Source organism: Sander vitreus, chromosome 1 (assembly GCF_031162955.1).
Source record: "Sander vitreus isolate 19-12246 chromosome 1, sanVit1, whole genome shotgun sequence".
Taxonomy (NCBI): domain Eukaryota; kingdom Metazoa; phylum Chordata; class Actinopteri; order Perciformes; family Percidae; genus Sander; species Sander vitreus.
In genome coordinates, this window is record NC_135855.1 from 20,093,871 (window position 1) to 20,118,454 (window position 24,584).

Sequence of the window (24,584 nt, forward strand, 5' to 3'; positions counted from 1 at the left end):
CGCACGCAAACGGGGGCAGAAAGAAGACGTGTTTCGTGTAACTAGTAGTTGTAGCAGCATAGCATAAGTCAAAATGCCAAGGAGTTGTTGCGTGGTTAATTGTAAAACAGAGCCAGTGATGGGTGCCTGATGTTTAACATACCTAGGGGGAAGCATGCTTTTGCCAAAAAACGGTGGAGGTTATGGCTTCAAGCCATAAGAAGGGCAGATTGGGGTCATATGCAAGAATCAGGCTCCCATTGTATCAATCAGAAAAGTTGCAGCTTGTTCAGTTGTTCAGCTACAGTGGTGTGAAAAAAGTGTTTGCCCCCTTCCTCATTTCCTGTTCCTTTGCATGTTTGTCACACTTAAGTGTTTGAACATCAAACCAATTTAAACAAAAGTCAAGGACAACACAAGTAAACACAAAATGCAATTTGTAAATGAAGGTGTTTATTATTAAAGGAGAAAAAAAATCCAAACCATCATGGCCCTGTGTGAAAAAGTGATTGCCCCCCTTGTTAAAACATACTATAACTGTGGTTGTCCACACCTGAGTTCAATTTCTCTAGCCACACCCAGGCCTGATTATTGCCACACCTGTTCACAATCAAGGCATCACTTAAATAGGAGCTGCTTGACACAGTAAGGTCCACCAGAAGATCCTTAAAAGCTACACATCATGCCGAGACCCAAAGAAATTCAGGAACAATTGAGAAGAAAGTAATTGAGATCTATCAGTCTGGAAAGGGTTATAAAGCCATTTCCAAAGCTTTGGGAATCCAGCGAACCACAGTGAGAGCCATTATCCACAAATGGCGAAGACATGGAACAGTGGTGAACCTTCCCAGGAGTGGCCGGCCGCCCAAAATTACCCCAAGAGCGCAGCGACGACTCATCAAGAGGTCACAAAAGACCCCACAACAACGTCCAAGAACTGCAGGCCTCACTTGCCTCAGTTAAGGTCAGCGTTCATGCCTCCACCATCAGGAAAAGACTGGGCAAAAATGGCCTGCATGGCAGAGTTCCAAGGAGAAAACCACTGCTGAGCAAAAAGAACATCAAAGCTTGTCTCAATTTCTCCAGAACACATCTTGATGATCCCCAAGACTTTTGGGACAACATTCTGTGGACCGATGAGACAAAAAGTGGAACTCTTTGGAAGGTGTGTGTCCAAGTATATCTGGCGTAGAAGGAACACTGCATTTCATAAAAAGAACATTATACCAACTGTAAAATATGGTGGTGGTAGTGTGATGGTCTGGGGCTGTTTTGCTGCTTCAGGACCTGGAAGACTTGCCGTGATAAAAGGAACTATGAATTCTGCTGTCTACCAAGAGATCCTGAAGGAGAATGTCCGACCATCTGTTCGTGTACTCAAGCTGAAACGAACTTGGGTTCTGCAGCAGGACAATGATCCTAAACACACCAGCAAGTCCACCACCGAATGGCTGAAGAAAAACTAAATGAAGACTTTGGAGTGGCCTAGCCAAAGTCCTGACCTGAATCCTATTGAGATGTTGTGGTATGACCTTAAAAAGGCCGTTCATGCTCGAAAACCCTCTAATGTAACTGAATTAGGACAATTCTGCAAAGATGAGTGGGCCAAAATTCCTCCAGGACGCTGTAAAAGCCTCATTGCACGTTATCGCAAACGCTTGGTTGCAGTTGTTGCTGCTAAGGGTGGCCCAACCAGTTATTAGGTTTAGGGGGCAATCACTTTTTTCACACAGGGCCATGATGGTTTGGATTTTTTTTCACCTTTAATAATTAACACCTTCATTTACAAATTGCATTTTGTGTTTACTTGTGTTGTCCTTGACTATTGTTTAAATTGGTTTGATGTTCGAAACACTTAAGTGTGACAAACATGCAAAGGAACAGGAAATGAGGAAGGGGGCAAACACTTTTTCACACCACTGTAAGTGATATCTACCAGTCAGGGCTGTAGTACTCGAGTCCTGACCATAGACAGTTAAAGGTCCGGACTCGAGAGAAGTTTAGACTGCTAGCTAAAGCTACGCTGATGTTTTGCTAATGTTAGCGCAACGGCGTAAGCCTAGCCTGCTAGGTAAATATTACAACTGCCTTCGGAGTTTCTTATATCTGCGTCCACGTTGTCAACATAAGACCTGCGGCGTTAGTGCTCCTTTTGTACCATCATTTTATTGAATAAAATCTTAAGCTTCGCTCCTACGAGATGGGTGGGTTTTTATTACGTTACACACAAAGCTAACTGGCTATAGTTAGCCTGTACGTATGCTAGCGGACATTAGCTAACGTTGCCGAGACAGCTGCAGTAGAGTTTCGGCAAGCTAACCACGACAGTGTTGGCGCCCTCTCGTCCACAATCGACCTCTGCTGCTAAAAACAGTCAACCTGCAGTGATGTTTTGAAATGGAGACACACATATCGTAACTTTTCCCGGAAATCCTGGCCATTATTTTAAGGCATAAACCAACCATAGGGGTACACTCAGGGGTAACCCTGCTGCCAACATTGGCTGTTACATTAGCCTAAAACGATAATTATAGCCATACATATATATTAAAGTAACACTGCAAAATTAAAGACCAACTAAAATCAAGTTTTATTGAGTCAGCAGTTATATACAAACAATAAGGAAAGCATCAATACTTAAGGTTGTTGCAGTAGCGGACCAGCTCACCAATCTGGCTTTCTGTCCCTGGTATGCGCACGCACCCTGTAATGTTTGTAAACAGGAAACCCGTGTATACTTCACAATTACTGTTTTCTGTCAGATTGTTTGCAAAACTAAGTTCTGTCAGCTCCGGATGGACAATATGACCATATGGCTCGGAGACAGTTGAATTGTTTTTAACGTTAATACCGTGATAACCTGGTTGTAGATCTCTGAATTACTGCCCACATCTCTGATTTGTAGGAGCTTTGTAGGGAGTAAATGGGAATGTCATTGACACTGAGGCAATCAATAAACAACATATAAAACAATATAAGACATACTGGTATGCCTACAGTATGTCTAGTCTTTTTTTGTGCTTTAACTTAACTGAATGTGATGCACTTACAGTACATTTACAGTACCTCCACCTGTTTTTAACAGGCACTGTAAGTACAAAACATTGGTGTACTGATAATATATAATAATAGTGATACCAGTCATGTAAAGGCCCAGGGCAACTTTATCAAAAGTCAGTACATAGCGCTGCACTACGAAGGTTCCCTCAGACTCCTCCCCCCATTCCCTACTTCCTTTCATTTCATATTGTATTGTCAACCCCGTCTTCAAACTACTGGAAGCATCTTCTTAAATGCCTCTAGAAGTCTTTTCCCTATTACCATGCCTTCCACCACGAAGCCTTCATTTCGCCCGACTCCTCTTTGCACTCCCTAATGGACTTGGCCCTGTTCTTCTTTTGTCTTCCTTTAGTACCATGAAATTCACCTTCAGGAGAGGAAGCCATCATTCCTGATGCTTCTTTACATTTTGTGAATATAGTTAGATGATTCCACCCCCTCTTTTCATTTTCACTTCTGCTTTCTCTCAGGCTTTATATAGTTTGCATTGTTTCCTTGGCACACTGCATTGACAGTAGTGTCACACTGAAGAGACATCTTTCAGAGCAGTGAAGAAGAGCAATGAAGCATGTAATCATTTTGAATAGATCCACTGCATCATATTTGACCTTAATTCTTGTTTCCTGTTAAAACAAAGAAATAGCCTTTTGGCATTTCTCTCACAGTTTGTGGTGTTTCCTATCCACTGGAAGTTAGCAGTGTACATTTTGTATTTTAACAACAACGCATTTGTAGGAATGTCAAAATAACAGCATAAGATGTCAGACAACCAGATTGAAAACAAGAAGTTTCTATTTTCAGTTGTGACAGGCCTTTTAAAAAAAGACAGCATTGGTAGTTCAGACTGCTTAAAACGCCCTATGTTTACATTCAGGTCCAAAGCTAGAGGTAGTGTGACGTACAGGGCAGCAAAATGTCATAGGGAGGAGTGGCAATATACAGCGTTTCCTTTAACAGTTGAGACCAGGGTTTGCATCTCCTCTACTACCCACACTCAATGTTGGTTTCTTTTAACTGTGAAGGGGATCTTTCTCTAACCTTATTCTAGTTGTCATAGTTGCCCTAACTTCACCATGCCTTTGCCTTTATATTTTTGCAATGCTTCTAAATACATTTGTATGTGCATCTCGTCATGTTGTGTCTATTGAGCAGTGGTGGAATGTAACTAAGTACATTTACTCAAGTAGTGTACTGAAGTACAAATTTGAGGTACTTGTACTTTACTTGAGTGTTTTCTTTCCTGCCACTTTATATTTCTTCTCCACTACATGTCAGAGGAAAATATTGTACTTTTTACTCCACTACATTAATCGGACCGCTTTAGTTACTAGTTACTTTACAAATTATGGCTTTTGCACACAAAACACATGTAGTTTATAAAGTACGTTTTATTAAAAATTAAAATTAGCCGATTAAAGACTCAGTTGATTGACAGAACTGTTTTGATCGTTTCCATTTTATAAAATGTGAGGATTTTTCTGTATTTAGAGCATTTTACTTGTAAAACTTTAAGTACATTTTCCTAATTATACTTACATACTTTTAATTTTTAATGCAGGACTTTTACACAGTGTGGTAGTAGTACTTTTACTTAAGTAAAGGATCTGAATACTTCTTCTACCACTACTATTGAGGCTCGTAGCACACTGACTGTTTCATACAGACAGGGTAAGAAGAAGTCAAGGGACAATAGCAGGTGTGTGCCCATCTGGGGAGCAAATCTTTTCTGTATAGTTAATGCATGTGCATCTCAACGTTGGGAAATGGGACAGTGGTGTATCCCAGTGCGTGTCTGTCTGCAATAACGCACATCAAGACTCCTCCAATGATCATGTGTGTTGTCCTTAAGACAAGAGTGCTTTTCTGCACCTCCACTTATTTTTGTCCAATTGCATAGTGTGAGAAGCTTCCTGGTCAGCACCAGACCAGCAATAAGCGTAATATATTTGTTATTTGTGGGAGCGCGTAATAGTCTTCTAAAACATCCTATCCAGACAAGTTTTAACACATATAAAAATATTCGGAATAATATTTTGCCTGCTAGGATTTTTACACAAAAAAGTTCAATTACTTCAAAATTCTTAAAATCACTTTTATTCCTTCTCCCTCATTAAAAAAATCCACAATCTATCAATATGAAAATGTTTTTTGTTTAAAACATTTAACTGCTGGTCACAAGACTTTTCCTTTTTCACTGTAAAGTCCATTCTCAGTGTTAGTGCACTGGAAGATTTGTGTTTCCACATCACAACGATTGGCATCTAAACTAGTCGTGATGTCACATAATCAATCAACATGTAAAACTGAGATTTGTAAAAGAACATGTAAAAGAAACTTTTATCTCTTCAGCAGATGGCATGAAAACGGTTACGCAATGTGGTGTTAGGACGTGCGTTGTCTATGCTCCGATAGCTTTCAGATTATTTGTACGAAAATACCCTCTATCGCCATCCATTCTTTAGTTTTTGAGAGTATCGTAGAATATAGCTATTCGAAAGTGACAAGAAGATGAGCAAAGTGGGGAGAAGCAGCGGTAAGATGTTGACTCAAACTCCAAATCAGAGTGCTAAAGGTTGTGCTAACAACATGGCGGATAATCCTGCATCACCACTAACCACTGACACGCTGGTTCGAGAGCTTGAAAAACTTAGAAAAACTATGACTGGTGAAGTCACATCTCTACTGAACGACTCCCTAGAACCTATATGTTTGTCAGTCCAATCAATTGAGGCGACCCTGACGACTCAAGCATCCACAATCGGAGAAAGGGAAACTAGCCTATCTGACCACAGCGACCTGATAACCCAGATAGAACGCGACGTGGGTGGGCTACAATCCAACCTAAAGTCAGTGATTCAGGAGAATGCTGCGCTCAAGGCTAAGGTGGAGGATTTGGAATCAAGATCAAAACGTCAAAACCTCCGAGTGCTGGGACTACCCATAAGCTTGCTTAACAATGACGTAAAGCTGTTGGCAAAAGTGCTAGGGCGCAGACTTGAGACTTGTCTTCCAAGTATCATTTCAGAGAACCAAACAGGTTTTATCCTTGGCCGTCAGCTGTCCAGTAGTGTGACTTCTGAGTGTGGTTCTTTCTCCCTCTCCCTCTGCCTCTCCAACCCCAGAGATGGTGATTTCCCTGGATGCAGAGAAGGCGTTTGATCGCGTAGAATGGCAATATTTATTTACAGTTCTACCCAAATTTAGTTGTGGCTCCAAATTCATCTCTTGGATTTGCCTGTTATACTGTGCCCCCGTAGCTAGCGTCAAAACAAATTCTGAAATTTCTTCTCCCTTCCCTTTCATACCTGGCACACATCAGGGATGCCCCCTGTCACCGTCACTATTTGCACTGGCCATTGAACCCCTGTCTATAGCCCAAAGGCTTTCCAGCATTCTCAGATATACTTCGAGGAGGCATGGAGCACAGTGTGTCATTGTATGCCGATGACCTATTGCTGTATGTACAAGACCCTGTAAACTGCGTTGATGAAATGGTGAATCTGCTGAAGACATTCTGTACTTTTTCAGCGTACAAACTGAATATTGCTAAGAGTCTTTGTTTCCCTGTTAATCAGTCTGCCAAATCTGTCGCCCTGGGAGCTCTACCCTTCTACTTTTCCCCCAACGGTTTCAAGTATCTAGTCGTTAATATCTCCCACTCTCTAAATTCTCTTCATAAAAATAATTTCATAAAACTGACTGAAAATATCAAATCAGACTTTCAAAGATGGTACACATTACCCCTTTCACTTGTTGGCCGAATTGAAACCATCAAAATGAGTGTTCTACCTCGAATACTTTTTCTTTTTCAGACACTCTCTTTTTTTCTTCCCAAATCGTTTTTTCAAATCCCTGGATACCATTATATCGTCCTTCCTCTGGGCTGGCAAGAGTCCCAGGATTCAGAAAAGAATTTTGGAGAGACCCAAACTGGCAGGAGGTTTTGCCTTACCTAACATGTTGTTGTGTTATTGGGCCGCTAACATTCAGATGCTAAAGAAATGGTGCCATAGCCCAGACATTGTGTGGTTTGTCATGGAAGCTAATTCTTGTACTTCAACCACACTCCCTGCATTACTTTTTGCACCCCTTCCCATGCAGCCCTCCCAATACACCAATAATCCTGTTGTTCTCTCCTCACTGAAAATTTGGAAACAGTTTAGAAATCACTATGGATTAAAATCCCCTTCCGTCCTTACTCCCATATGCAACAACCACCTGTTCTTACCCTCACGTGTAGACAAAACATTTGCACAGTGGAAGAGGATGGGCCTGGTCTCTTTTAGTGACCTTTACGTAGATGAGACCTTTGGAAACATTGCTGACCTTGCCACGAAATTTGGGATTTCAAAACTAGGTCTATTCAGATATTTCCAGTTGCGCAGTTTCACCAAAACACAATTCACATCATTTCCTACATTAACTGAAAAAGCTTTGTTAGAAAATATCATGTCCTCCTCAGTATCACAAAATAGTATCTCTTCAAGCCATGGTCTTCTTTCATCTCAACTCTCTCCTCTTTTAGGGCTTAAGGATGCTTGGGAAAATTAGCTAGGTCTCACACTAGATGAGGTCTGGTGGAGAGAAGTTTTACTTAGAATTAACACTACTTGTATTTCTGCACGTATGAGTCTCATTCAATTCAAAGTGGTCTTCAGACTTCACTATACAAGGACCAGACTAAAAAAACTATTCCCTGATACAGATGAATTCTGCATCAGGTGCTCTCAATCTCCAGCAGACCACACACACTTTTTTCTCCTGCCCTAAGCTACACTCTTTTTGGACATCCTTTTTTGACACCCTCTCTGTAGTCTTTAATATCCCTATGTCCCCATGCCCCTTGATTGGTATATTTGGTGTGTCACCTATTATGGGAAGATTTACTAGCTACCAAGCTGATGTTATTGCATTTGCTGCTCTGATAGCCAAGTGTCAAATACTACTACAGTGGAAGAGCCCAAAGCCGCCTAGCACAAATTCCTGGTTAGAAGAGGTAATGTCATTTTTACACCTAGAAAAAAAATCAAACATACTGTCAGAGGATCCCTGAAGAAATTTAAGTTAGTTCGATGGAAGATACATGTTTAGTATCTGGTTAAAGGGGAAGACTAAGAGGGAGATGGAGGGGCGGAATGGGTGGGAATTTATGTGCACTGTTTAAAAACAAGAAAAATGTCAAACCTGCTACCCTTAGACATTACCAATAGAGCCTGTAATACTTTTTGAGGTTTGATCAATAAACATATTTTGAAAAAGATGGCATGATGGCAGCCATCTATTATCAAACTGCACGTACATTCTGCACAGTGAAGCTTAAATCAGTCCCTCCATGATTTTGCGGCCTTTTTTTGAGATTGTTGCGGCCCAAAATGCCTGATTTTGCGGTAGCTTTTATAAAAAATTGCGATAAAAGTTGCGATGTCTTTTGTATGTTTTGTTGCAATTAAGTTGCGGGAGATGGAGAAAGTTCCATATAGTTCTTTAAAAATAAAAAGGAAACTTGTTTTGGGGAGAATAAAACTACTCTAAGCTGAGTTTTCAGTAACCTTACCAAAAAGGCTCAGGATGCTGCAAATATTGGTATAATAAGAAAATGGCTGGTGGATTTAAGACAAAAAATTTAATTAATCAAATTTGAACATATCTGTCAGTGGCTTGTTGATCTTTACATTGTTAGTTAATTTCCTATCCTGGCCTGGGACACACATTCATACGGTTTGATAAAGTACTTATTGGACTTATCAATGCCCTTAGAATAACGAGTGTAGTTGTCCTCAATTTAGGTCATCCTGTACGTCTCATCTCCGGTTTTTCCTGCATCCACCTTGTGTGATTGTGTGTGTGTGTGTGTGTGTGTGTGTGTGTGTGTGTGTGTCTGTCAGTCGTGGGGGAAACTGAGTAGCCCCGCCCGCTGCAGAGAGCCGACAGGAAACAGCAGCCGCTTTCAGCGACTTTATAGTGAAAAAACGTTACAGCGTACATTGGTGTTAAAATGTATACAGGTTGGCAGGACAGTCTGAAATGTTTTGCACGGTCTTTCGCTGTACGTTTTGTTGGGAAATGTGAGATGTTCGAGTCACACACGTCTCATCTTACAAGGAAATGAATTTGGCGACGTACGTGTGACGTCAACCCATTCTCACTCCCGCTTGGTCATTGGCTCTCAGAGTCACATACTGATGCAAAGTCTGGCACGTGGGACTATTGGGATTGGTTGAAGTCGTGGGAAACTCCAGTTATTGGTCAAATTTGCGGAAAAATTGCGGTGATTGGTCAAAATTGCGAGTTGCACCAAAGTCGCGGTGATTGGTTGAATTTGCGTGAATTGGCGCGATCGCAACATCGCAAAATCCTGGAGGGACTTTTAAATATCCAAGAGAATAAAACGATAAGCAAAACAGAATTTTGGAGGTGGAGTGGAGGAGGACTTTAATATTGCAGTAAGTTTGCCAAAGCTTGTCTTTGGCTTGTCACTAATAGAGTGAAACAATAATGTCTGAGTTTGTTAAAGAGGATGTCAAGTAAAATGCAGAAATATAGTCCTCCTTAGATATTTACATACCAGCTCAGTTGTGACAAATGTGATTTGACTAGACTAATAAAAGTAATGAGGAGGATTTCACACACCGTAACCCTCTTGCCCCTATTTTCAACCCCAAACTAACCTGCTAGACTGTGGGAAACATTAATTTGATTTTCATAAACGACTGTCTCCCACAGCTACATAGCACAGAAGTGAGGCTGTAGTCTGTGCTGATGTAAAGATGTGTGTATCCTGGAGCCACGGTGCTCAGTATACAGAAAAATTGTTTTTATGGATTAGGTAGTGGTAATTTTTCACATTTTAGGTTTTAAATCCTGACTGTTTAAGCCAGACATAAAAGAACATGTCAAAAATGTATCTTACTGCCTATGTTTTAGCCAACTCAGTAACTCCCTGATTTATGTCAGTGTTATAATACACATTAACATTAAAACTGACATCGTTATAACTATACACATATTTATTTCTAGGATTTCTTTTTAACAGTCACTGGATTATTTTGTTGTAATGCACCTGCAAATTTAACTCTTGATGTTACTAATAATTTGCTGTGTGCATTCAGCAGTATAAATGTATCTCAGTAAATCTCCAACCTGCAAGACAAAAACAGACAGTTTGGCTAGGGGGTGGGGTGTGGGGGAGGAGGGGGGGGTGGGGGGGTGGAGAGCGATGACTCATGCACACAGTAGAGGTCCCTCCATTTCCATTTTCTTTCAGTGTCCAATCAGTTCGTTTCCATTGGTCACTCATTGCCTCCAAATCAGATCCCCACATTGCTTTACTATCCCCTGTAAAAATCACTTTATTTGCAAAGGTTTAGAACTTGCAAGGTAAATAAAAATGCCACATTCAGATCACTTTGACACACAAATCGATGCTTGATAATATGATTACCTTTACATGATGTTTTGGGTTAGACCAGGCAGGGTCACGCAGTGGCCCCAAATTCAACTGAAACATGCATGAACACATTTTCTAACACTCCAGAATAGATTTTAAAGCTGCTACTTTATCCACATTGAACTATGTTTTAATTTTAACAGAAAAACAGTTGGATACTTTATCAAAAAAGTTCTCTATGGAGCTAGATGAATTCATAATTTTCTTAAATGCAAATACTTTAAGATTACTTTTTCAGAATGCAAGCAGCCTATAAAGCGGCAGAAAGACTAATCATTGCCTTGGATTGCCCACATACAGTGAATATTGAGTTATTGGCTCATAGTTTCAGAGACGATACAAGTGCCTACTATCCCTGTTTCTCCAGGGATCTCCTCAGCACCACTATGGTGTAAGAGCCAGTCTCAGGACTCCTTGAAGTGGGCGGATGCTTGACATGGGCTTCATGAGCTTCATGTAGAGGAGGACAGGGACCGGGGTTTTCCTCTTTGCAGGCTGATTTATTGAAAAATATAACAAATGTAATCATAGAACAAAGGCAGAGCTGGCAAGAATTATCTGAAAGTTGTGTTGAGAAAAAAAAGAGTACATAAAAGAGAAGGAAAAGGAAGAAAATGTGAGGATGTCGTGGTGTTTGACTTGAGGTGAGTAGAGTGCGGGGAGGTTACATTACAATATTACAGCCTACATGGAGTATTAAAACTCACTTTAAGCTATTAATCCATCAAGTTTAGGCTCCAAAAAGATGACGCTCAAAAAATAAGTATTCTAATGTCTTATGGTAAAAGAGCAAGATCGTTTTCACTAAACAGCATTCATGTTTTGGCTACAACAGTGCACATTTGGTGTTTGGGGATACTAAGCATAGGTAGATCCTTCCAGATCAAAATCGGCATTGTTGACGATGACGTCAATTCAGATTCTTTAAATGCAAGATCATTCCAAAATTGAGCAACACATTATGTAAAGGAAGGTGCTAGGGAGTGACTGGTGTTTTTGATGGCACTGATAACATCTGAAGAACTCCAGGGGCTTGGATAATGTTGCACAGTCTATCTTCATGTCCACCTTCAAGCTACACAATCTATGTCTTGCAGGAAGTTTAAGCAATAGTTTTTAATGCAATCACTCCAGTAAGACAAATAACCACCCAACCATCCATTAAATTAGGAGTCATTAGGGCTTCTGGTCTGGTATCCTACTTCAGCGATTGTGACCCTAAATAGTGATAAAGTTATTTGTAATCAGGGCTCTAAACTCTTGACTGATTCCACTAACATTTCAGTTGGTAACACCAGCGAGTAATTAGGGACAGATGTGGTTAACCATCAAATCTGCCAACATGTTTCCTAGGCTTGCACCTCAATATAATGTAGTATTGAATAGTTTTTTTTTTTATTGAATTGCAATAGATTGTCCAGGTATACCTAATAAAGTGGCCACTGAGTATATTCATAGCAAAAACATATTAGCAGTAGTATTTAGGGATGTACCAATCTCATACTGATATCGACCCAATACTAACTCAAATAGCTGGTTTGGATATCTGAGACAATGAGGCCGATCTACGTTAACGTCTCGTTTTATACTGGAATTTTAATTCTTGTTTATGTTTTGACCAATATCTTGCTGCATTTAAAAGGTCCAGTGGTGGGAAAAGTATTCAGATCCTTTACTTAAGTAAACGTACTAATAACACACTGTGAAAATACTCTGTTACAAGTAAAAGTCCTGCATTGAAAATGTTACTTAAGTAAAAGTATGTTAGTATCATCAGGAAAATGTACTTAAAATATTACAAGTAAAAGTACTCAATGCAGAAAAATCCTCACGTTTGAAACTGGAAACGATCAAAACAGTTCTTTCAATCAACTGTGTTTAATGGTCTAATCATTTCAGCTGTACTTGTAGGCCTCTATATTGTTGGGTAGTTTAGTTTATAATAAAACTAGTGCTGTCAGTTAAACGCATTATTAACGGCGTTAATGCAAACCCATTTTAACAGCGTAAATTTTTTTATCACGAGATTAACGTTCTTTTTGGCCTAGCAAACTTTGTAGTTTTTTTCACATGCTGTTGCAACTACTAGTAATGTTAGAAAAACTACAACACCACACTGGATCTAGCTAGACCGGAAACAAAACCACAGGCACGCCACCCACACTTGTTTGGGCTTGCGAGCCAGCCAAAGAGTAGTAGGCTAACGTTACGTTTTGAGCGGATGGCGAGTGCGAGACGCCGAAATGGATGCCAATAAGATTCTGAATGGAAAGTTTACTTTTAAAAAGTTGCCAAATGGTTCCATTGACAAGACCAAAGTGATCTGTGTGTTTTGTCGTTGTGAACTGAGCTATCATCGCAGCATGTCCAGTCTGAAATACCACTTGATGGCCAAGCACACAGCTAGATGCGAATTCTCCGCCCCCTCGTCAAAGCCAGGCGACAATGGATGACTTCAGACAGAAGCACATGGATACCACAACTAAGAACAAACTTACTGCAGCCTTTGCCTTTTCCATGTTGATAAGAGCATTAAAATGAGACAAAATAATGCGAAAAAAAGAAATCAAGGGACATTTAGAATAGATATAAATGTGTGATTAATTGCGAGTTAATTGTTTGACAGCACTAAATAAAACGTATTTATAAACTACATGTGTTTTGTGTGCAAAAGTCTTAATTTGTAAAGTAACTAAAGCTGTCCAATTAATGTAGTGGAGTAAAAAGTACAATATTTTCCTCTGACATGTAGTGGAGTAGAAGTAGAAAGTGGCAGGAAAGAAAAGACTCAAGTAAAGTACAAGTACCTCAAATTTGTACTTAAGTACAGTACTTGAGTAAATGTACTTATTCCACCACTGAAAAGCTCCCACTTGAATTGTAATTCCTGTTAATTTTGAAGATTTTAATAACAAATAATTGTTAATAAATTACACGTTAGTTTCAGTCAAATGCATATCTATGTATTTAGTTACATTTTGTTTTACAAAGTTAGGAAAGCAATGTTTAAGTCAAGCCTGATGTTGCCTTACACATAAAAGAATGATCCCAGTCACTTCCACACAGTGAGGCGTAGAGCTTATTAATAAACCCTGGTATCAGATCGATATTGGGACTGCAAAAGTCAGATCAGTGCATCCCTAGTAGAATCAGCAGTTTTGTAAAATGTGTTCTATTTGTGTTGCTGTATTGTTTTGGAATGGACATTTAAGATTGAGTCACCCACAACATGACAACACGTATCTCCTCCTCTAGTGGCATTTAGTTTGATGTTGATGTGTTAAGTGTACTTGACAGGTTTCTCTGAGATTTATGCTGCCACCCCATACAGTGAAGGTGAGTTATTTCTGTTGTGGTGCTCATTACCACATACAGGAAAAACATTTTTTCCTCGCCAGTTTACCTAACTTAAGGGACAATGTTGAGTATCCTCTGACAGCTCCCATATCCCTTGTTGTCCCAGGATCAGCACCTTGGACAGTGATCATGGCACACTTAGGTACCAAATGTTGAAAATAATCCACCTGAGCTGAAAGCAGGAGGATCCAATGATATAGTATCGAACCTTCACCACAGCTGATCATCATATTATTTTTAGATTAATTAAGTTTTCAGTTCACTGAAGTCTGGTTGTCATGCAGGAGCCTCCAGACAGATACAGTCTCATTAACCAGAGCCCCTGTTCATGCCCCTATTGGAAAAATAAAAGCACAGGAGAAAAAAGTGGGTCATCATATCTTAAAAAAAATCACATAGCTCTTACAGTTTCATATTGGCTCCCTGTGAGAGCTAGCTTTGCTTGCATACCCATTACAAAATATTTTTTACTTAAGAAATTCACATTTGCAGGATGTTTTAAAAGAGTTCTTTCTTGCCTTTGTTCAAGTATCCTGCTGCTATTTTGTCAAATTAAATTCATTTCATGACCGTTTTAATCCCTTCGTTATTTTCCCTCATCCCAGTGACCAGTAAATTAGCCACACACTCATGTAGTGCAGGCATAAAATAACAGAAATTTTATATTTGTTAAAGTCGAGCCATAGGGTGGTCCATACATTTGCATTACAGTGCTATCTGACAGGTTGTGAGCTAGTATAGTTGTCTTGTTGAAGTATCTTCATATCTGTGTTTATTTCATGGATTTGTATCACATATAGACTTTACATTTTTTCTGGAGGCCCCCATTATTATAATAAATGGGGATTTCCTGTTCCTTGCAATTTATAATAATAGATAAATAAACTAAGGACCAGCTTGGATGGGTGGGTGGGTTTGTCTTGTCTAAACAGGACAATTTATTGTGTATTATGGTTACATAGTGTATTGGTCTGGTGTTTACTATTTCACTGTGTCTGTGAAGTCCTTTTTCTTATAACCAAGTAGGACGTGTAATAAAGCAGTGTAACTGACTGTTGACATATTTCACATCACAGAGTTACTTTGTGCAGCTTACGTAGACCGTAAACAATATTTCAAACAAATGTCATATACACTATTGATTTCCTTGATTCTCCACAAATACAGATAATACGCTGCTTTATGTCCATGGAGTTATGCACCTTTAGGAATCTTTCCTGAGTTTAAAGCAAGGTGACAACAGAAGGAACGACATAGGCATGGTTAAGAAGACACTTAACCATGCCTATGTGTTTCATAACAGCCCAGATTGTGCCTGAAATTTGCTATATATGGTGTTGGGTGAGACTGTGACAAACAGACTCGCCAGCTTCCTGAAATTGTTTAGATAGTTTTCCCATATGTCCTCTGCCTTGTGCTACACTGAGAGCACGCACTTCTGTAGACCAATAGCCTATATCATGTTGAAGCCAATCCAAAAAAGGGATGTCTCCAGTAAAAAGACAAATCACTGAATACTAGACTCAAGAATGCTTAATTAGCATTGTGACTTTGTCAACAGTTTTCCCCTTAAAAGAAAGCTATTGAAGAAACTCCCAACATTTAGAAGCTGAATATATTTTCCTCAGAAGTTATGTACATCAAAACGTTAATGTCCATGGCTGCCATTGAAAGCTGCACAGTCCCATCTTTTCAGTGTCTCTGTGGATATGGCTGTGCAGTATATGATACACATTTACTGCCAGTCTCTGTTAGTCTATGGCTCTTCGGTCGCTCTCTTTCCCAGTCAAACGCCTTCCTCAGGGGAAGATTATTGACTTGCAGTTGCAGCTTGCCGTTGCTTCCTTTAGAAAATCATGTCACCAGCTTTTAATGAACAATTAGATCAAGATTGGCACTGATTAATCAAAGATTAAATGGTGATGTGATAATTGAATAATCAAGATGGTCTCAAATGGGATTTTTTTTATTGCTTTTAACGGTGGCATTTAATTCTAAGTGGAATACTTTAGTTGGCAGGACAAAACAAGCAATTGAAGACATCCCTTTGGGTCGGGTATCATCTTGGGAGCATGAATCGTTAAATGAATCATTAGTTGCAACTCTAGTTAAGTGTGAATTTCTCAGAAATGTGTTTTAACATGTCAGCTGGATTTACATTGTAGTCCTGTATGTAGTTTCATGCCTTCATTAGATTTTGTTTGATCTCCAGCAGTGTTCATCTTGATCAGCCTTGTAATGTGCATACATGTTGGTAGGTGTGGGAGCATTCCCAGCAAACTTTTCCCATTTTAAAAAAGGTGAACAGAAACAGTGCAGTGACTGACACTGACAAACAACATACGTAAAAAATATCAATGATTTGTTTAATCTCATACAATAGGCTTGAATGTTGTTGCATTTGGACACAGGCCAATCAATGGCTGTAGCTAACTGACTTTTGCAATTTGGGTGACCATAGGAGCAGCACGGTGCCATCTGAAAAAAAGGGGCTCAACTGGGACAAAAACAAAAGACAAAAGTACAATAAAAAAATAATGTCATTAACATAACCCCTTCCCTACTATGTAAAAACAATGTTGCTACCAACGTTGATGTGCATAGCATGAGTGTTGTTTTGTTCACCCCTGTGTAAGCGGTGAGTTTGCTACATTTCGCAAGTTCTCTTAGCTCTTTCAGTAAAAGATGAAAATACATCCATCCATCCATCCATCTCTTAAATCTCTTAAATTTGTCCAAAAACACAGGACTTTCACCCAGGAGAGCCGGTATCGCGTCCCGCGTGTGGCGTTTAACAACCGTTAAATAAATACTTCCCCAATGTTCTTTTCCTAAACCCAACTATTTATTGTTTTCCTAAGCGTGTGACGTTGGTCACCGTCGTGTTTTTGTTGTTTTTTTAGTGTTAATAAAGCCTTTCCCAATGTTCTTTCTCTAAACCCAACCTTTTTATTTATTTATTTTTTTCTCACGATAACACGGCACGTGGCAACACCACGTGGTGTGTATGTTTACATCCGCTGTATACAGCATAGACATACATGTGGACAGCTCAAAATGTGTACATATAACACACCATTTGGCTTTAGGAAAGTGCTGTGTATGTTTACGCAAAGTCATGATGCCATTTTGCCATTTCAGAAAGTGGGTTTTGTGAAAGGCCCAGGCACTCCTATTTATGGACATGTGAGCAATCAGTTCATCCAGGTGTCAATCATCAGTCCTTATTAGCCAATCCCCAGATCCCAGCAACCAAAGGGACTTAATAGGTCTTGAGGCCTAGGAGCCGTCACACCCCTTATAATCCAAAGTGTTTTACATCTTTTCCTCCCCATGTGTAAAAAAAACCCCCAAAAAAAACCCAATATGCCTTTGTGTTAATGACGTACAAATGCAGTACACTAGTAGAATGTGTCATGTTGTTCATCATGTTGTTGAAACAAGTAAAATCATCCACCTGTACTGTATTTAGAATTCAGTCTTTTTCATCTGCTGCCTCATTTGGTCCATTTCTAGATCAGCTTTTAAAATATTTTTCTCTAAGTACACCTTGTATAGGTGTTTCACAGGGAGCTATATGAGCTCAAAATTACATAGAATTTCAGAGTGCCAGGTCTTATAAATTTCACTGTAAGTCATGGGCCAATACTGAACATCTTACAAAGCCAATTTGGGCTGTAGAAGTGGATGGCCCCTCTTCCTCGTAGTCCCCACTCAGCATCTGTTTAAGAAATAAGGTGCAAGTTTTATCATGGTACACCATCAGTTCCACTGTTATGTAAGGTCATCTAACAGTAGGGCCTCTCTTCCCTTGTGGCAGCTGACAATGTGTCTTTATCATTCTACTGTGAGATTTTGTTTTTGTGTTCTACTCTCTAATCCATTATGAACCATCTGTGGAGTACTTATAGCTGCATGGTCTCGTATAGCAGGCTCCAGCAGACAGATTACTCCATCTGTAACTGTAACAGAAGATGAAAATAAGTGCCCAACAGAATTCAAATTTAGTTTTTACAACAGTGCAGGCCACATCACAATTTCCCAAATAAATAACTCAATTAGGTCCGCAGATGAGCTTCCTCCAGAGGAGCCTTTAGCAATAGGTTGGTCACTGTTCTGACTGAGGACCATCTCTTCAGCTTCTGTGAGTGCTGGTGGTGGACCCCCTCCGGTTTTTTCGGGTTTCAGCCTGTTTTTCTATTGACTATAATGGAGGTCCAATTTGTCCATTAAGCACAGATTTGGAGACTTGCATGTATAACGGCATTTATTATTACTTTCAAAGATAATATTAAATATAGGCAATTTTGGGATGGCTGAAAAAGTTACTGTTTGCTTAAAAAAATTCCACTGCTATAGGGTAGGCTAAATAACATCACAATTGCTTGAAATAAAATTATACCTGTTTCATGTATATGTTTATATTTCATCTTCAGTTTCTGCCAAGTGCATTTTGTGCCTGTGGGGTTTGACCTGAATAAATATAAAGACACGCACATACACACAAATGTTGAATAAGTGGATTACTCGAGATAGAACTTTAATTATTTTTAAAATTAAAACTCGGGCATTGACTCGATCAGCAATTTTCTGCCGCGCTAGCTCACCTTCTTTTGCTGCTGCAACTGTATTGCTCTTTTAATTAAATATATGAACATATTCCGCATAAGCATTTATTAATATTTCTAACTACTGGGGAGAAGTAGGAGGTTCAACCTTTTTTTTTGTCCTGTTGCCATCATGTATCATGTTATCTGCATTCCATTGATGAGGGCTTTTTATATGCTGGTGCACACACTTTACCCAGGGTTACTTAATTCAGAGTTGATTGACCTAATTCTTATCACCTGTTCTGAAACCAGAAACTGGAGTTTGACAGATCAGAGTTAGTCAACCCAGAATTTAGGTTTGAACTCAGTTTGTTAAACCTGCTTTCTGAAATACCCCTCAGAATAGCCGTGAAATGTACCTTTCAGTCTTTCAGCCCGTTGGCAGTTTCTGCTCACTGCTGTAGGTGTGTGCTTTGTGCCTTCTGTCACTCTTCTTTGTACATTTATTTTTGACTTTAATTAAATCATGTTCTCTCAACCCTTTTAAAAGCAGCAGATTCTTGAGGGCCAGGAGTCCCGATGCAACAAGTGTGACGAATCAAAATCAAATTTCAAACACATAAATGAATAACACTGCTAAACCCTACTTCAAAACAATTGAGGAAATTAATAAAAAAAATTTTTTTATCTTTTACGACTCACTTTCCTTTTTGCCCAGCACTAGAACACAGTTAATCATATGTCACCTACAATTAGCATGATAACATTCACCAAATCAGAACTTATTCTTATGGGGACCATGAAAATCAGCAACACATTTCATGGCAATAATCCATTCATTAGTGTTTATAACACTTATCTGTGGACCAATGTGTTGGACCAACAGGAGGACAGAGGTTTGGTTCGTAGCATATTACACACATTGTGATCCTTGTAGCCACGTTTTGCATAGCTGTAAATAAAATCAAATTATATATCTTTCTTCACACCTTATCACAGGCCTATTTATCTCAAATTTTCACTACACATAAACAAACATTTTGTATGATCTCTTTGTATACTCTCACAACTAAACAACCTCACCCACTTATAGGAGGGAAGCACATCAGAGAGCCTTATAGTTGGAGTTTTCTCATTATGTAGTTTTGACACACAAAATCCCACACAAAAACTGTCTTTATTTCCTTATTGGTGAAAAAAAACTTAAGCTCATACCACTGGATGATTTAATGATCCTTATGTGAGCTCTGACACAGTTCTGTAACAGCTGGGTCACTTCTTCCTTCACAAAATTCCCATAATTAATGTCTGTTTCTTATTAGCATACTCAGCAGGGGACACCTAAAAAAAGTAAAGTAAAGCTAAAGTATTTTTTAAGTCTCTCGCATATGTACTGACAGACTATGAAAAAGTCTGGCCTTTCTTTATGGCTTCTAAGTGCCTCCGATAGGATTTGTTCATTCGTTTGACCTACAAACTTTAGATGGATGTTTTTAGAAGCAAACGTGGGTTTTTTAACTGCGTCTATATGTGTCTTGTCTTAACTAGCTCAAATACCTCCTCAAGTGCCTTTTATTTAAACCCGTGCCAAACGAGTGCAAACAGCACTGAATAGATGAGGATTGAAAGTATTTGTTGTAACTCTGCAGCATTCCACTGACAAAAGAGAGATTATCTTGGCATATCACTCGTTCACTTGCTCTCCCTTACTCTAAGACACAGGTAGTATGTTTAATGCACTCTAAAGTGAGGTAGGTGCATAGACTGTAGGGGAGGCAAAAGGCTGCATGCATCTCAGACATCACTGCTCACTATCAACATAATCTCTTGACAGAGTAATTGTGGGAAGCTTTCATGCCTTTTGAGTTTGTTTGCTCTCACTGGCCATCTGTTTTGTGCACCCCACCTCCACCTCCTACTAGACTAATATACACACTTATCCCACTCGTTTAATTAAAGTAGAGAGGAAAAAACGTATTCACACCCTTTTTAAAGAAAAGTTGAAATCAGACAAATCAAAAAAGCTGTCATAAGGTAGTTCAAAAGTAATTTGATTATCTTTATAGTTTGAGCAGAGCAGCAATTTTACGTGTGAGATTTAAGTCAAGAGCACAAAGGCAATGACCAGGTATGTAAGCGCTTCACTACTCTTTGCAGTGGATAAAACCTTTTTTAATTACCATAATCATAACCTCCACCGTCATTTCTTCATACCATGCTCTTATGCCGCAAACCGGCTAAACTTTGTGCACATTTGTGCCATGAACTTTGTGTGACAGAGAAAGAAATGCAAACCGGCTACCTCCACTCTTGCCATGGCAACGGACGCGACAAGAAAAGCGATCCTGTACCTGTGTATCTGTCTCCCTAATGGTCTGTGTGTTAGTGTAACAAGATCTGTAAAAACTCCCCTCAATGACATTTTAGATCCCCCACTGTAACTGACCTGGGCTGTGGAGTCACAAGTAGGATTTAGGTGAGTACTCAGCCTTCTCTCAGGTTCCTGTTCCCCTTTTCCTAATGAATTCAACCATAAGAAGACTTGAGATGAGGCCCCTTTTTCCACATGGCCAGGATATTATTTACTGTTGTATGAGCTGTATTATGTTTGCAGATTCTCATAAATGCAAAAATCTGACTTTTCCCACATCACATGTGTTTGTAAAGTCTCTTAAAATAGATGGTCTTATCAGTGGTTTTGATTTAACGAGAGTCTATAAAGTGTTTACCTTTTTTATTTTTGGGAAGAAAAGCTCTCATTGAGAATTCTGTGGACTGACTGCAGAAGTGTCCTGCATTATAGCACCTTGCAGCTTCACTGTTGGACTGCATCACTCGGACCACTCCTAACTCTCCTATTCCCTCTGCTGGGAAAGGCAAATATTACACACCATAAACAGAGTACTGTTTACTGTGTACAGTAATTACTTATATTATATTTATACTTTAATATAGAGACTGAGCTGACCCACAGTGTTTTCTGGCTTAATTCCAAGCTGCTGCTTTCTCTAGGAAGGCCTGGTCTAGGTGAGAGCCTCGCTGACACCCCACTGTATGAAATATCAATGTGAGTGACTCACTCCCAAGTTTGGTGTCAATCATCATCGCAAATGCCAAACCCATTATCACCAAATCTTTTCAAGAAGATGTTTTGTCCATCTGGTGGCAGAAGCAGCAGCCTCTTTGAAAAAGAGAAAAGATTTTCACAACAGCTTTTAAGGCTTTTGAAGAAGCTTGTTTTCCCTCAGGGTGAGGGAACTATTCTCAATTTACTTCATAAATGACCTTGTAAACATCCAATTCACCATTTTTGGTTGCACACACTTCATTTTTAGCTTAGCTTAGTTTATTTGGTGTGTGTGTGTGTGTGTGTGTGTGTGTGTGTGTGTGTGTGTATATATAAAAGAGGTAAAACTTGTATTAAACCTCATAAAGATGGAAACTATCCGTACTCAGTGCAACAGTCATACAAATGTAAATAAACTTACAATATTTTTAACCAACCACCTCTAAGAATATTGAGCATCAGTTGCTAGTCTGTTGTATCAGGCTTTACCTTGGTTCTTTTGGCCACAGCTTCCTCAAGTTGTGACAAAACATTGTTGTGACAAGTGCTGCACCATCCAGTAGAGGACCAGTTTGTCTCCTGGTTGCTTGTGTCGACTGTTTCGATAAAAGCCAGCCTACTTTGCTGTTTGTGTTTTTGTCTTCCTTTTTTGTATTGAATAGCACAGCAGGCAAGTTCATTATGCGTGTGACTCATCCCACTAGCCCACACCCCCTCCCTATCTGCTGCTGTGCGCTGGAAAGAAGAGGGAACCGCCATTGATCACTTCTTCCCTCACACATGCACGCACACACCCCACCTTCAACGTCACTATCGATCGACATGTTTAATGTTTTTGTGGGGAATAGCTGGCATTTCCTTTTCTGTAATTTTACATCTGTTCCCCACCATTTGCTGACATTATAATACATCACAGTGCAGGAATGTAAACAATAAAAAGTAAAGCAAAATCCAACCAATTATTCAAACAACCTCAGACGGTTCAGTCAGTGCAGGGCTGCGATTTTTTTTGTAGCAGTGGCAGTCAGGAAATATGCCTGGACAGGAGATGTTTTCTGCTTTGCAAGTGTTAATCCATGGATACAGCTGAGTTCACATCTACCTGACTAACAGCAAAGCTGGTGTGGCAGAGTGGTTGGCAGGTTATTGAACATTTCCTTGATAAATGAATTTTCCCACTCCCTCCCTCCCTCTCATGATCTGATTAGTAAATGGTGTTCAACAGTTATACATGCTTGTAATACATTAACATGCAAATACAAAAACATTCTGAAGAAGTTATTTACACGTTTATAAAGATGTGACTTCATTAAAGGACTATCCCGGCGCAAAATGAACCTAGGGGTTAATAACGTATGTGTGGACCGTTCTCTGGGATATGTTTTCATGCTAATCGAATGTGTCTCTAGCTTGAAACAAGATAGCACAAACCGATGATTAGCTTATAAAGCTAGTCGTCGGGGCAGAGGGTAAAGTAAAAAAGAAATCGCTATTTCGACATTACTAACAAGGCTCAAAATAGCACCACACTTCAACGGTAGCATAATGAGGGTCCCTACATGTAAACCGTAGACCAGTCGAATGACGAACGCCGTGCAACCAGTAACCAGTAACATGACTCAAGCACAGCGTTCGTCGTTTGACTGGTCGTGACTGTTTTCCCAAGATGGCGCCTGCTTGTATACGTGAACGCTACTGTCTTTATAATCTATCTTTTTAATAAACTGTCTGTACACTTACAAAGTTCTCAATGCTTCGGTTTACATGTCTTGAGAGACACAAGAAGTAGACAGCGAACATCAGTTTTCTGAATTCATTTTTGAATATTAATAGGTTTAATTTATTATTTTATTTAGTCATAGAAAAACAATGAAAATGTTTAAATCAACCACAGACCTTATTTTCTGTATAAATTAAATTAAAGACACATTGGGAAGAAATGTATTGTTAATATGGTGACTTTGGGTTTTCACTACAAATGATAACACTGTTTTTGGTGGTGATGTATCAAAAATTCTCTTTATTGTGGTAAAACGTAGAAATATCTGCCACCAAAACCACAAAGACTGCAGCAATGCAGTGACAGGGCCCTATTTTCCCCATTCAAGTGCAAGCCGTGCAGAGCAGTAGCTGTGCTTGAGTGTAAAGTGCAAAAGGTCTGGCTAAAGTGGAATATAAATCAGAGGGTGTGATGATTAATAAATACACGCTTCTACTGGTTGGAGAGTGATTCATTTAAATAGTTTACTTGCATTTTAGAAGTTACTCCGTCATTGCTGGGCATTTGTTCTAGGGTTCCAGCCCTACAGTAATACTGCTGTGGGACAAAAATAAAACAAGGTAAATAATCAACATTTTCCAGAACTTTCAAGACATTATAGCTAATTTAAATAATGATTAAACAAAGGCTAGCGGTGTCATGTTCATCTTCTGTCACTGGGGGTTTTCTGTCAGATGAACTGTTCCCACAATGCATTTTTCATCTGTCACAGGGCAGGACATAACAACATGAAAATAACTTTTAATCCTTTAAAAGTTATTTTTATGTTATGTCATTTAACCTTTCTGTTTGCGTCTCGTACAGGATGTGTAACTACAGATTATTGTAATAACATATGTTGATAAAAATGTAATATTGCATTGGTGAGCTGAAAATCTATTTTGTTATCAGTCCGGACATGAATGTCAAAGGTTTAGAAACAATAGGCAAGTGAAGTAAATATAATGAATATAAGGACAGCTGAAAGTCTACACATCTTCCGCCACAGGCTTAAAAAACACATCTCTGGGCGCCTGGTTAGCTCACCTGGTAGAGCGGGCGCCCATGTATAGAGGTTACTCCTTGACGCAGCAGCCGCAGGTTCAACTCTGGCCTGCGGCCCTTTGCAGTGGGTCATTCCCCTCTCTCTATCCCCTTTCAAGTCCAAGCTGTAAATTGCAATTATGATTTATACTTGAACTATGATCATCACACTTCCCAAGACAACCTTCTTTATCAATATATGTATATGAATATTGAGGAAGTCTACCTTACACTTATGGGCTTATCAGCAATTTTGAGTTGATTCCAGCATTAGAATTGACATTAAGTACCCTTAGATAAGACAGATTCATTTAAAATTAC

At 39.4% G+C, this 24,584-nt stretch overlaps 1 protein-coding gene across 2 annotated transcripts in view; it reads left to right on the forward strand.

Annotated features, from left to right (window-relative positions):
- Positions 1 to 24,584, forward strand: part of mettl15 (methyltransferase 15, mitochondrial 12S rRNA N4-cytidine) — a 60,546-nt gene that overhangs the window by 12,378 nt on the left and 23,584 nt on the right. The window lies entirely within an intron of this gene.